The following is a 15254-nucleotide window of genomic DNA, read 5'->3' on the forward strand; positions in this document are numbered from 1 at the left end:
CCGTCCCATTTCGGGAACCTCGATTTCAAGTTTCCGCAGCCTCACTGCCTTGTCAGCCTCATTTTCCAGCTTCCTCCCCTCCAGCTGAAGCTGGAATTGAGATTGCCTCTCACGCTCTTTTTCCTGAGCATCCAGCTGAAGACAAGCGAGACGGACTTTTAGTAGTGCCTCCTCTCTGGAGCCAGTACTAATTGACGGGGATGGATCGTACCTGGGCAGAGTGAATGGCGTCTTTCCCTGTGCACCTGCCTTGCCATCCACCCCGGAGACCGTTGGCGTCTCAACCTGTACACCTTCACTCGGGACTAGACGACTACTGAAACACACGCAGTCCATAATGTGAAAATCTGTTCTTCTGTAATAAAATACTGATTGATAGCTCGGTGTGTTATCAGTGACAGTGTTTGCTTTCTGACTGAGAGTTGTTGTGTTTGGTCCAACAACTTTATTTTGAGACATGTATGAAGTGTGTTGGAGGTGAGATTAACTGTTTCAAGATCCATTTTCCTTTTACTGCTTCAGTTTATCAAACAAACAAAGAAACCTTTGTCATTTGTTTGTTATTATATGCAGTGGTGAACATTAAATAAGTACATTTGCCTAAGAACTGTCCTTAATACATATTTGTAGTTGTACAAATATGTTGAGTTGAGTTTTTCTCCTTCTCCTCCATCTCAGAGGGAGATATTTTTACTTCACTACATTTATCTGACAGCTTCAGTTACTTTACAAAGTCAGATTGTTACACATGAAGAGTTTATAAAATATGATGTTTAGTTATAAATTAAACTCCAGCAGTTTATACAAGTACATGTTATGAGTTGTAGTTTCTTCTGGTGAGGTTGAGTTTTTGCCATTTGTTTCGTCTATTTGCCTGTTTCTCTCGTTCCTTGTCCTTAGTTTATGTCTCTATCCTCGTTTTGGACTCTGTATCAGCCACTCAATCAGTAAGTGTGCTCGCCTTGTCTTTGTTCTAATAAATCACCTCGGTTCGCTGCATCTGGGTCCTCCAACCTGCTCCACTCAGCCACCCATCGTAACAGTACAGCTGAAATAATTTGTTGAATGACATTGAATAGAGGTGTTAAAGCAATGGATATCATGAGAAAAATGTGTTTTTGAACATTAAAGCATGTGTGGTGTCTGAACAATAATGCTGCGCTGATGTGTTGAGTCAAATGCACATATATTATACACCACACAAACTTTTTCTAGTAGAAACTCAAAATTAAAGTATGAACCTGAAAATGAGCTTAATATGGGACCTCTAAGTTTGACTACTTTCCCCTAGTGGCTGTGATGTGAATTACACATCACAAGAGCAAACTTTTGTTGCTCAGGTAGGCTGACACAAATGCTCTTAACAGTATCACAAATCCTGTCCTCACAGAAGCAAACACATCAGCTAAACTACAGCCGGACCCTGACCTCTGACCTCTCAGCAGTTTTCAGTCCCAGCAGTAGATATTGTACTTGTATCACAGAAGCAGTATTTCTAGTAGTAGCTCTATTAGAAGTGACAATAATTACAAACTTTGTGTTTAACAGCTTTTAAAACAAAGTTAAAAGTTGTTACAGGTGCAAACGAGTAAAAAGGCCTTTAAAGAAAAATGTTTGGAAGCCAAAGTCTGTTTGAAGAAGAGCTTTAATAGCAGACACCATCTGTGGCAGCCTGAGGTTCTGGAGCTTCTGGTCCCCCTTTGTTAGGAACCAGGACTGAGGAACAGAGTGAAGGGCCCCGCCCGGGGATCTCAGGCTGCATTCTGCCTCATTACAAACCAACATGTCCAAAATATGGCAGTGTACCAATGTGATCCACACTGTTGCTTCATGACGTCTTGTCACGCCCCCCCTGCTGCGACCTAACCCTGACTTGTAGAAGACTGCCTTGTGTTCGTTTTTGTTTTTCCCCTGGGTGTGGCTGCGGTTTTTGGTTTCTGGCCCTTTTCCCCTTTCTCTCTCACCTGCAGGTTGCCGGGAGGCGTCCCTCGGGTTCCTGCCCTACTTAAGCAGCGGCCTGACGTCCTGTCCTCGCCGGATTGTTAAGTCGTCTCTGTACGTCTTGGCTACCAGCTCGTTTGGTTAGGAACCATACCTGTACTCTGTTTGTTAAGCTGACAACTAACCTGTTTTTCCTGCACTCAGGATCTCTACCGGACTCGTCCGTGACCAACTCACCTTCCCCGCGTCCTGGTTCTCACTCTCCCGCCTGTTACCTGTTTGCCTCTCTGCCTGGACCCCATCAGCTTCCTTCGCCTGCCTGCTCTGCCTGCCCCGATCCCCGCAGCCACCGCCAGCTCCTTGACTCAATAAATCTCTGAGAACCAGCTCTTGTCTCCAGTCTATTCCTGGGTCTTATCTGAAGCGTGACACGTCTTTTAGTGCTGAGTTGGGCCCGTATCTGGACGTATTTATCAAGCTTCTCAGAATTACTCATAAGATCACTGCTAAGAACTGACTTAAGACTAAAAAAAATCTTAGCTTGAAGCTGAGCTTAAAAGTTAGTTATCAAGCATCATTGTCCTACTTTGAGTGAAGTGCAGGAGTAAATCTTAAGTGTCAGTCTGAGTGATTTACGACACTTTGCTGTGCTGCAAACAGGATTTTGGATGATGATGTAGCCAAGGACCAATCACTGAATAATTTCCTTATTTAAGAATCTTCTCAGATAAATTCACATTGAATGGTGAAATTCTAAAGGAGTTTATATTCAACACACTTAACAATAAAGAATTTTTAAGAGAATATTATGATATAGGCCCACACATTAATAAATGAAAGATAAAAAAGTTTATCTTTCTACTGCTCCTGTGAGGCTGGCTATTTGCATGAACTGTCTGCTTCTGTCGGATTACGGGGGGTGTTGGGAAGTCGATGAAACGCGTGACAATGATTGCCAGAATTGTTTCCCTGACTATTCGGCTTATTGATGGTTGTGACGGGCCAAAATCATCAGCATTGCTGCGCATGTCCTGTGGCAAAGAAACAAAGCGTCATCACCACCTTCAATTTAAGTGAAAATGCATTACTGCGTAAAGTCTGTGGTAAGGTGACGTCCCTCACCAACTCGCTGACAAAGTTTATGCCTGCGCTGTCCGACCGCATCTTATTAACTGCATGTCGTCAAATAATCCAGAAATTCTTTCTCTCCTGAAATATTCATGCATGTCTCTGTCTCCACAGCGCCATCTCAAGCCCTACTGGCAGCTCCTAACCACTTGAGAGACCTCTGGAGCTTCTTAAATAACTGGGAGAGTCAGTGATTCTTAGCTTGAAGAAATTTGATAACTGGCTTTTATTAAGTTTAAAAGTAGGAGTAAATTTCATGAATTCTCAGCATTTAAGACTAAAAAGAAGAAGAAGAAGAAGAGAAGCTTGATGAATATCGGCCCTGATCTGATTTAGTTCATCAGATGGTTAGTTAGCAGCATCTAGTGGACAGGTAGCAGAACTACATCATTAGATGTGTGATTCTTCTAACATTCACTGGGTTTCTGCCACAGGTTAGACCGGTTTTGACGTCCCTCTGATGTTTTTTAGACTCTGAAGTTATGAGGCTGTGACGGCGTCCTCAGATCAGATGCACACAGACACCAGGACTGACGAGGAAGAAATGAGCAGCTTCTTCTCTCCCAGTGTTTCCTCCACACATGAAGGTGCAAAGTGTCTGTAAGTCGACCTGAAGTGAGTTCAGCAGGTGAGAATCCGACCAGAGGAATCTGTAAATGTCTGATAATCAGGATCACTTTGATCACATTGTGCTGGATCACTGTTTAACTGGACAGTAGAAATGCTTCTTGATGCTGATTGGCTGTTTCTAAATATCTCTTTGAAATCTGCTGTAGAATTTCTCTCCGAGTTAAAGAACAATGATTTCAGAAAGATTTCCCTGTAATATTGTTCATGTTTCTCAAGTAGAATCAGCAGCAGTCTGATTGTAGTCTGAGCTCACATCATCAGTGAAACATGCAGGGTGTGTCTGAACTGGTCTGACAGCTTGGATCCACTTGGCTCAGGTTTCTGGTTTAACTGTTAATACTCTGAAGTTAAGTGCATGGATGAAGAGTTCAGGGCTCAAATACAGACATCTTCCAACACTGAGACGGACTTGGTTTCACTGAAGACCCTTTAGAACAGTCCAGGGGCCTCATGTATAAAAGCCATCTGTCAGCCATCGGCGATGGCATTGTGATTGTAAAACCCCGTCCCCCGTCAAAAAAAAATCTAAATTTTTCACATTATACCGCTATGTGAAAGCAGGTTTTAATCACAACGAACATTATTATTAAAGAGGCCTACACCTCAGGTAAACACACCGGCTAATACCGGGGAAAGGCAGCCTGCAGTTGGCACTTGGCTTATTTTATTTCTTTTCCAATTGAAAGGTGCAGTATGGAATAGTTATGGCTGACTAGTGCGAGCACAAATAACACTGCTGGTTTGAATGTTTACATGATAAAGTGGTAACATGTGAAATGAAGTGAAATTAAATATGTGAAAGTCATCATGATCTATTTTTCTCACATTCAATTTTATTTTGATATTAAACCACTACATACATGATCAAACCTTTGTCAAAAGACATAATTAGGATTTTGATAGACTACTCCATTGACATCTGCACAGTAATTGCAGTGGAAACACTATTTTGAAACATTTGGTGAGTTTTGGCACTTTAGCAGTTTACTGACAGCCAGACAAAAGTTTGTGGAGGGACTTCACATTCTCACATCACGTTCATTTTTATACATCCCACGTGTACGTGAAAACCAGCGTACGTAACCTTTTTATACGTAGGCAGCGTTTATACATGAGGCCCCAGGTCTCAGCTGTACCAGAGGCTCCAGGACCCTTTCTAGATGGACCAGAGGAGGAGGGGAACTTAGAGGTTGATTAGGGCCCCTCAGCCATCAGGGGCCCTCACAGGAATAGAGAAGGACCAAAGTAAAATCAGCCATCCTGTGTCTCTCTGGTCATGATTTAAACATTTAAAGACAGAAATAAAGATTTAAAGACACAGACCTTGAGGAGAACTAAAGTGTCCTGAGATGTAAAGCTTGTTGTAATGAATGAGTGCAGCTCTCTCAGCATGTTGTTGTGTTTGTGTGAAGGTGTGGGCTCTGCTATGAATCAGTGTGAGGACAGAGAGGAGGGAGTCCCTCCCTCTAAAAGCACTCTGTGTGGGGAACATGACAGCCAGACCAAAGCTCAGAGGTGAGATGAGGATCTCTAACTGTCCAGGACTCAAATCACTCCACCATCATTATTCACTCTCAAAGCTCTGTGTGTGTTGTGTTGAAGCCCAGAGCAGCAGCAGGGACCAGACTCTGCTGGACCTGGACCTGGACCTGGACCCAGCTGTGTGTCCATCAAGAGTGACTGGTCTATGGACAGATCTATTAACTTCAAAGGTGGACACCACTCTGCTGATCAAAGGTCAGCATGTTAAATGTTTGTGTCTCTCCTGAGATGAGGTTTGGTGTCTTTGTTTTGATCACTTCATGTTCTTAACTCTTCACCTTTTTTCAAACTGGTCTCACATTTTGCAGATCTTAGTCCAAATATCAAAACCACAGTTAAAATCACAAACAGCTGGATGCAGGTTTGAGAATGTATAAGAACATTGTCTATGGAGCCTCCTCTTGCTCAATGGAGGTGAATGAAGTTTAGTTTTGAGCTACTAACAGTAAAGATGCAGCTGGACAGATAAACAACAACTGAAAGTCGCTATAAAACTCTGTAACGCTGAGAAACTGCAGATTCAGCTGAAAACTCACTACCAGAGACACCAACACATAAATATATCTATTAAATCTGCTTTGAGGACACATCTGATTTGTTATTTCATTGTTCAGGATCCATCGGCAGAGACCAGATTCTCCTGGACCCAGCTGTGTGTCCATGAACAGCGACCGTCATGTCCCTGTTCACTTCAAAGCTGGACATAATGATGCTGAACAAAAGTAAGAATCTTAAATGTTTGTGTTGTTTTGTTGACTCTCCTAAAAAGAGCTCTCAGGTAGGTCTTGGTTCAGCACTGTTTTTTGTTAATTAAAAATAATAATAGACTCTTTATTTATTCCCAGAGGGAAATTCTCATGTCACATCAGCAGCACAGAAATGAACCAGGTTCAAAGAACAGTGCAAAACAAATGGCAAACACATGAGAAAGTAAAAATATTAAAAGTATGAGCATGCCCTTTTGTCTGCTGCTTACTGTAACTGTAAGTCCAGTTAGAGTCCAGTAGGACCTCAGCAGCCTCCTCGTCCGCTGATGTCCACTGAGACACAGCTGGATGAGTAAAACAGCAGCATTTTCTCCTGTCCAGTCTACCCTGCACCCAGCGGTGTTTCCATGGAAAGTGACCAGATCATACATTTTTATACCAAGATCTGGTATAGGTGTATGAGGATCTGTTTCTACCAGATATAACACAGCACATGTAACACTGTTTGTCATTATATGTTCAAATCATCATATTTCTTCACAGAGTTGATCAGCAGAGCTCAGAGGTTCCCAGTGGTCAGTCTGCCCAGCAGCATCAAACAGACCTGGACTCCATATTTATGGTGTGTAAATGTACAAGCTCAGCTACTACTGCTAATTACAGGAGCCACAAAGTAAATAGTGAAGCAGCATTCTGATCCAGTCTCCATGCTGCACTCTGCAGACCAGCAGGCTTTCTGTCTGTCACAGATGATCTGATGTTGACTTCTACCAGTTCAACTTTACATTTTCTTCTGTTCCAGCTGCTCCAGGAAAACATTGGCAGGTTTGTGAAGAACGAGGTGAAGAAGTTCCAGAGAGTTCTGAGTCCAGATTACCCAGAATGCTTAGAGAGTCAGAGGGAGATGAGGAGGTGTTGGACGGTGAGGAGGAGCAGCAGAGGAGGAGCAGCAGAGAGGCATTTCTGAAGATCACACTGCACTTCCTGAGGAGAATGAAGCAGGAGGAGCTGGCTGAGCGTCTGCAGAGCAGTAAGAGGATTTGAACAGATTTAACATGATGGAAAGAGGAAATGGAGGCAACATGGGAGAAGTTTCCATTTCAAACTCTGCTGTTAATATGATGCACACATTTGGATCAGATCTATGAATTCTTCTGGGCTGAAACTCAGAAACTGTTCACAGCTGATGAGCTGAAGAGATTTCATGGAGGAGGAAAATAAATACCATCTTGATGTCTTAAAGTTTACATTTATCAGATTTACTGTAGCATCCACTTATTAATCACATTTCTTCTTCATTCAGGAACTGCTGCTCCAATGTGCCGACGTAAACTCAAGTGTAACCTGAAGAAGAAGTTCCAGTGTGTGTTTGAGGGGATTGCTAAAGCAGGAAACCCAACCCTTCTGAACCAGATCTACACAGAGCTCTACATCACAGAGGGAGGGACTGCAGAGGTCAATGATGAACATGAGGTCAGACAGATTGAAACAGCATCCAGGAAACCAGACAGAGCAGAAACAACCATCAGACGAGAAGACATCTTTAAAGCCTCACCTGGAAGAGATGAACCAATCAGAACAGTGATGACAAAGGGAGTGGCTGGCATTGGGAAAACAGTCTTAACACAGAAGTTCACTCTGGACTGGGCTGAAGACAAAGCCAACCAGGACATACAGTTCACATTTCCATTCACTTTCAGAGAGCTGAATGTGCTGAAAGAGAAAAAGTACAGCTTGGTGGAACTTGTTCATCACTTCTTTACTGAAACCAAAGAAGCAGGAATCTGCAGCTTTGAAGAGTTCCAGGTTGTGTTCATCTTTGACGGTCTGGATGAGTGTCGACTTCCTCTGGACTTCCACAACAATGAGGTCCTGACTGATGTTACAGAGTCCACCTCAGTGGATGTGCTGCTGACAAACCTCATCAGGGGGAACCTGCTTCCCTCTGCTCGCCTCTGGATAACCACACGACCTGCAGCAGCCAATCAGATCCCTCCTGAGTGTGTTGACATGGTGACAGAGGTCAGAGGGTTCACTGACCCACAGAAGGAGGAGTACTTCAGGAAGAGGTTCAGAGATGAGGAGCAGGCCAGCAGAATCATCTCCCACATCAAGACATCACGAAGCCTCCACATCATGTGCCACATCCCAGTCTTCTGCTGGATCACTGCTACAGTTCTGGAGGAGGTGTTGAAGACCAGAGAGGGAGGAGAGCTGCCCAAGACCCTGACTGAGATGTACATCCACTTCCTGGTGGTTCAGTCCAAACTGAAGAACACCAAGTATGATGGAGGAGCTGAGACAGATCAACTGGATAAAAGAGCAGGAAGATGATTGAGTCTCTGGGAAAACTGGCTTTTGAGCAGCTGCAGAAAGGAAACCTGATCTTCTATGAATCGACCTGACAGAGTGTGGCATCGATATCAGAGCAGCCTCAGTGTACTCAGGAGTGTTCACACAGATCTTTAAAGAGGAGAGAGGGCTGTACCAGGACAAGGTGTTCTGCTTCGTCCATCTGAGCGTTCAGGAGTTTCTGGCTGCTCTTCATGTCCATCTGACCTTCATCAACTCTGGTGTCAATCTGCTGGCAGAAGAACAATCAACCTCCCGTGTCTAAAGTCTTCAGAGACAAACTTAAACTAACACATCTCTACCAGAGTGCTGTGGACAAGGCCTTACAGAGTCCAAATGGACACCTGGACTTGTTCCTCGCTTCCTCCTGGGTCTTCACTGCAGACCAATCAGACTCTCCTACGAGGTCTGCTGACACAGACAGGAAGTAGCTCACAGACCAATCAGAAAACAGTTGAGTACATCAAGAAGAAGTCAGTGAGAATCTGTCTCCAGAGAGAAGCATCAATCTGTTCCACTGTCTGAATGAACTGAATGATCGTTCTCTAGTGGAGGAGATCCAACAGTCCCTGAGTTCAGGAAGTCTCTCCACAGATAAACTCTCTCCTGCTCAGTGGTCAGCTCTGGGCTTCATCTTACTGTCATCAGAAAAAGATCTGGACGTGTTTGACCTGAAGAAATACTCTGCTTCAGAGGAGGCTCTTCTGAGGCTGCTGCCAGTGGTCAAAGCCTCCAACAAAGCTCTGTAGGTGGATAAATGGATGTGCAATTTCTAAAACTGTATATTTGACAATAAAACATTTAGTTTGTGTTCATTGCTAATCCTTTTTCAGTTTGAGTGGCTGTAACCTCTCAGACAGAAGCTGTGAAGCTCTGTCCTCAGTTCTCAGCTCCCAGTCCTCTAGTCTGAGAGAGCTGGACCTGAGTAACAACAACCTGCAGGATTCAGGAGTGAAGCTGCTGTCTGCTGGACTCAAGAGTCCACACTGTACACTGGAAACTCTCAGGTCAGTAATAAGCTGTTTTTTAAATCCTCCTCATCTGGTTTTAGGTTCAGTTAGTGAAAATGGTCTGTAGATTTTCCTGCTGACTGATTTTCTAAAACACAGAGTTTATGATGTTTTCCTGATTCCAGGCTGTCAGGCTGTCTGATCACAGAGGAAGGCTGTGCTTCTCTGGCCTCAGCTCTGAGCTCCAACCCCTCCCATCTGAGAGAGCTGGACCTGAGCTACAATCATCCAGGAGAGTCAGGGGTGAAGTTGCTGTCTGCTGGACTGGAGGAGCCACACTGGAGACTGGACACTCTCAGGTTTGGACAGACAGCAAGAGCTCACACACTGCAGGTGTCTCTAATTTCTGTTATTTTATGTCAGTCTATGGAGTCCATCATCATGAAGGACTTCTTATTCCTCCTCATTCTGTTCAGAGCAGTGAGTAGGCCTGAGATAGGAAACACACGGCTCTCCAGAAGTCTTATCGATTGGAAACCATTAGAAACATCAGAAACTTGGATGTAAAATCATTCTAATGTGAGACCTGCTTGCAGCATTTCTCTATGGATAGAATCAGGGGTGGACTGGTAATCTGGCATACCAGGTAAATGCCTTGTGGGCCCACGAAACTTTGGGGCCAGTGTAACATAAATTACTTATTTATTCAACTGTTTTAAAAAATGGGCCAACGGTCGGCCCATAAAGCATGTACCGCAGCACATTGGGTAATGTTCTATACTGACCCCCCCCCCCCAAAAAAAATAAAAAATTCTTCAGATGGATGCCACCAAATGCGCAAAATAACCGATATGTTAGCAGGAGGAGAGTGGAGGTGAAGCGGTAAGCATGGAGTAGCTCAGCCTGTAGGAAGGGAGCAGGGAGGGAGGGTCATAGTGTCATTTACACTGGGGACGCTGGGGACATGTCCCCACCACTTTTTGAAATGGCAGATGTTGTCCCCATCACTTTTTGAAAGCATTTGTTAAAAATGTTAATGTTAAGAAATGTTAATTAACAAATGAAAATGCTTTGAGAAAGGTTTATTTGCACTATTCTGAAAACCAGCAATGCAATAAAAACATAGAAGAAACATCTGCGTTGTCCAAAAAAAGTAACTTCAGCTAAAAAAAGAGCTACAGATTACTGCATTATTCTATTACATTTTTATATTCTGAATCATCACTTGCCAACTGAATTTGTGCTTCCCTTTACATAAATAAAGACATTCCACCATAAATTGGTGCAGAAAATATCCCCAGAATGCAGGAAATTAAGTGTTTAATGCTCAAAATAGTATTCAAATATATTCTTGTCTTGTTCTCGTGACCCCAATCTTGTGCAATGTCACATCTCATGGGCAAAGTGTGTCGTCACCCCCCTAATCTGAGCCCTTAAATGTCCCCACCACTGTTCAACACAAAGTGAGGCCCTTGGGTAGGATGTGTGCCATGCTGTAGTGACAATGATGATGATTACTTCAATTAAGGTTGATGATTATAACATATGAGTACACTGATTCACTTGCACTGGTGCACTTATCCATGGCACATACCACTCTGCTTGTTTGTGTACAGTAGGTACACATGTTATATATGGAAGGATGGTGTATCAGTGAGGAGTGTCTCACCAATTTAGGTGAGCCGCCTGAGCCAACAATGCCAGGGCCAATTTTTTGGTCCCAGTCCAGCTCTGGATAGAAGTGTTTGATGGTTCATCTCAACAACTACTAAATTTGTTGAGATTAATGTAGCTGCAGTGTTACAAGTCTAACTACATTTCTCAGTAGTGTGGTGGTAGCTTCGCTTTTTTCTGATCAAATGGCTTTTCAACCTCGAAGCTCCTTTATTGATCAAGTACCGTGGTAGCATCCACACACTGGGGTTGGGCCGATAGACGATGCCATCGGTGATGGCTGATGGCTGGTGAAAGCAGGATTTAATCCCCAAAAACATTATCATTATCATTTTAAAAATACCTGGTTTGCACCTGTCTCTGAATTCTCTTCTCTCCACACTCACACACACCTAACGTTACATCTCTGTCTCTCTCCGCCTGTCTGCTCCACTTTCTCCATCAGCAGTGTGTTTTATAAAGTCACCTAAAACACACAGAACTCGTCTTTTTTCATATTTTCCACCCGTGATCTGTTATCACGGCAGCAGGTGAGCCGCATGCCGGCTTGTTAATGACGTAGCCTATGAAACAACCGAAACCATCTGCACTCTAGTGCCTGCTGTTGCATTACCTGGTCCGTGACTTGTAACGTAATAATGGAGTGCCAAGATTTTTACTGAGTGAAGTCTATGCGAGTGAAGAGATGCAATAAAATTACTGTTATTATTGTTAATAATAAAATGTACTTCAAAGAACGGAGCACTTCCTGAAGGCTACCATGCCGACCAATCACAGTTCTTGCTGTCTGTCTTTTTTTCTTCCTTTTTAATAATATCAAATAGCAACATATATCACCAATCTTAACATTGCAATGGATACTTCACATTAGGGATACCGATGTATTTATAGCTAGGGGGTACAATAACAGAACAATACAGCGAAAATAAATAAGGATATCACAGATATCTGTGAAGGTTCTCAGAAGGTTAAAGTCAAGGGCAACTGGACTTGGTTGAAGGATATCACAGACCTTTAAGTGAGTACAGACTTCAAAGCCTTTCTGTTGGAGGAGAAACTAAACAAAAATAAAGTTTCTTTCTCAAAGACTATAAATGGGGTTTTTGTTTGTAAATTTGCATTTGTGTTTATGAAATTTAGCCAGAAACAACATAAATTGATTAAGAAATAATGGTCGCAGTGTTACACTAAAAAAGATATTCTGCCAGAACCAGCAGAAACCTGAATATATCTAATCATTAATAAATGTACATACTGTACATCCTGACAAAACATATGTAATGCCGTTTCTGTATGAGTCTCACAGAAGGTACAGTTCTGCATCGCCGCGACATGTTGTTGCATTTTTGGGGAGGTGCAGGTCAGGTTACAGCTTAGATTCAACGTGTAGACACCACAGTCCAAAATTATGATTTTGCTGCATTTAAAAAAGCGCTCTGCTGGAGAACTTTCATCAATATATCAATCAATTTAGTTTATAGAGCACTTTAAACAGGGTTGGAGTTACGTGGGAGCTCAGCTCCCATAAGGAGGTCTGAGCTCCCATGGAAGCAGTAAAATCAGCATCTGTTGCGGTCACTAATTCATTCTTCAACAACCATTATTTTGAATCACACAATGTATTTTTATTGTTATATTGTTATTATTCACATTAAAAAGATAAACAGACTTAAATGAACATACTTTCCTAATGAACTAATGTTACGCTGCGCACCGCATGACTGACAGGATGGTTCCACTTCTCCACCATCAACCACTATGGTGCGCAGTATAGATTTGACTGAACAGGTCTGAGACCACGACCCGCAAACATTTGGTGTACTGGGACTTTTTCAAGTTGCCGGTCCTCTCCTCTGCCCTCTCCTCTGCCCTCTCCACATCAGGTTCTCTGGGCGCTATGCATGGGCGTAAGTTTCATCTCACAGTAGGGGGGGGGGAGTAAACATAAAATTTCACTAGAGCAATTTTTGAGGGGGACACAAAAATACAGCCAAAATTGTACTTGAACACATCCTAGATCTGAATGAAATAATCTCATTAAATACTCCTTTCTTTACATAGTTGAATGTGCTGACAACAAAATCACACAAAAATTATCAATGGAAATCAAATTTATCAACCCATGGAGGTCTGGATTTGGAGTCACACTCAAAATCAAAGTGGAAAACCACACTACAGGCCGATCCAACTTTGATGTAATGTCCTTAAAACAAGTCAAAATGAGGCTCAGTAGTGTGTGTGGCCTCCACGTGCCTGTATGACCTCCCTACAACGCCTGGGCTCCTGATGAGGTGGCGGATGGTCTCCTGAGGGATCTCCTCCCAGACCTGGACTAAAGCATCCGCCAACTCCTGGACAGTCTGTGGTGCAACGTGGCGTTGGTGGATGGAGCGAGACATGATGTCCCAGATGTGCTCAGTTGGATTCAGGTCTGGGGAACGGGCGGGCCGGTCCATAGCATCAATGCCTCCTCTTGCAGGAACTGATGACACACTCCAGCCACATGAGGTCTAGCATTGTCTTGCATTAGGAGGAACCCAGGGCCAACCGCACCAGCATATGGTCTCACAAGGGGTCTGAGGATCTCATCTCGGTACCTAATGGCAGTCAGGCTACCTCTGGCGAGCACATGGAGGGCTGTGCGGCCCCCCAAAGAAATGCCACCCCACACCATTACTGACCAACCGCCAAAGCGGTCATGCTGGAGGATGTTGCAGGCAGCAGAACGTTCTCCACGGCGTCTCCAGACTCTGTCACGTCTGTCACATGTGCTCAGTGTGAACCTGCTTTCATCTGTGAAGAGCACAGGGCGCCAGTGGCGAATTTGCCAATCTTGGTGTTCTCTGGCAAATGCCAAACGTCCTGCACGGTGTGGGATGTAGCACAACCCCCACCTGTGGATGTCGGGCCCTCATACCACCCTCATGGAGTCTGTTTCTGACGTTTGAGCAGACACATGCACATTTGTGGCCTGCTGGAGGTCATTTTGCAGGGCTCTGGCAGGGCTCTGGCAGGCCTCCTGCCTCCTGCTCCTCCTTGCACAAAGGCGGAGGTAGCGGTCCTGCTGGGTTGTTGCCCTCCTACGGCCTCCTCCACATCGTGGAAACTGAGAAGTGGTCTGTGGTCACACCTGCAGAACACTCCTTTATTGGGGGGGTCTTGCTAATTGCTTATAATTTCCACCTGTGTCTTTTCCATTTGCAAACAGCATGTGAAATGATTGTCAATCAATGTTGCTTCCTAAGGGACAGTTTGATTTCACAGGAGTGTGATGACTTGGAGTTACATTGTGTTGTTTAAGTGTTCCCTTATTTTTTTGAGCAGTGTATATGTGTATATATAATAATATAATTTATATTTCTAAACATTATGTTTTGTCTATTTACACCAAGTTGTGATCTTTAGATGCGTAAATCTCATCTTGTTAGCACTTTCCAACTAAAAGTTTGACCGGTCTTTCGAGAACTCTCCATATGAATCTATATCATTTGAAAGTGTTCTACAGCACACGTTAGCTAGCAAATCAAGTCATATTCCTCGCCCTTTAAAGCAGTTAGAGCACATCATTAACACACAGGTTTTTTAAAATATCTTATCTACCTTATTCATGGTGGCATTTATCTGTAAATAAAAAATCCATGAAAAACAATATCTTGATAAACTCTTATGTAAATGTCTTGAGTCTTATCAATATGCTGGAAAATGGATTGCCATACACAGACTGTATGGTAGCCAACAAAAGCACTTCGTATGACGGTCACATCCGTACATCAAATCCTGTGACTTTGCTGCAGGGGAATAAAGACACGAGAGACTGAGTTTACTTTCTATGTGTCGCCTGAACAAAAAGCTCTTGTGAAAGGATCAGGGTCCCAGTGACCACCTCTTCCTCTAGTGAGGAGGAAACTTTGATATGTAGAGCAAGACTTAACCCTCGTTGCTCCAGAGGCGTCAACCTCTGACAGTATAGCAATTGTAAGTCTCTTTGGATGAAAGCGTCAGCAAATGAATAAATGAAAGCAGAAAGTCAATGTTAACAATAATATATATACAGTGGGGCCAAAAAGTATTAGTCAGCACTGATTGTGCAAGTTCTCCTATTTAGAAAGATGAGGTCTGTTTTGTCATAGGTACACTTCAACTATGAGACACATAGAAAGAAAAAAAATCCAGGAAATCACATTGTAGGATTTTTAATGAATATATTTGTAAATTATGATGGAAAATAAGTATTTGGTCACCCAAAACAAGCAAGATTTCTGGCTCCCACAGACCTGTAACTTCTTCTTTAAGAAGCTCTTCGTCCTCCACTCGTTACCTTTATTAATGG

General features: G+C 43.3%; 1 long non-coding RNA gene across 1 annotated transcript; it reads left to right on the plus strand.

Annotated features, from left to right (window-relative positions):
• Positions 1 to 857: 857 nt before the first annotated feature.
• LOC119909469 lies at positions 858 to 2328 on the plus strand. Its single transcript, XR_005445456.1, has 2 exons — positions 858 to 947; positions 1971 to 2328. It is a non-coding gene; the product is annotated as an uncharacterized LOC119909469 (long non-coding RNA).
• The last annotated feature ends 12926 nt before the right edge of the window (positions 2329 to 15254 follow it).

This window comes from Micropterus salmoides, unplaced genomic scaffold (assembly GCF_014851395.1).
Source record: "Micropterus salmoides isolate LMB-PRFRI ecotype aquatic unplaced genomic scaffold, ASM1485139v1 Ms_hic_scaffold_18, whole genome shotgun sequence".
Classification (NCBI taxonomy): Eukaryota; Metazoa; Chordata; class Actinopteri; order Centrarchiformes; family Centrarchidae; genus Micropterus; species Micropterus salmoides.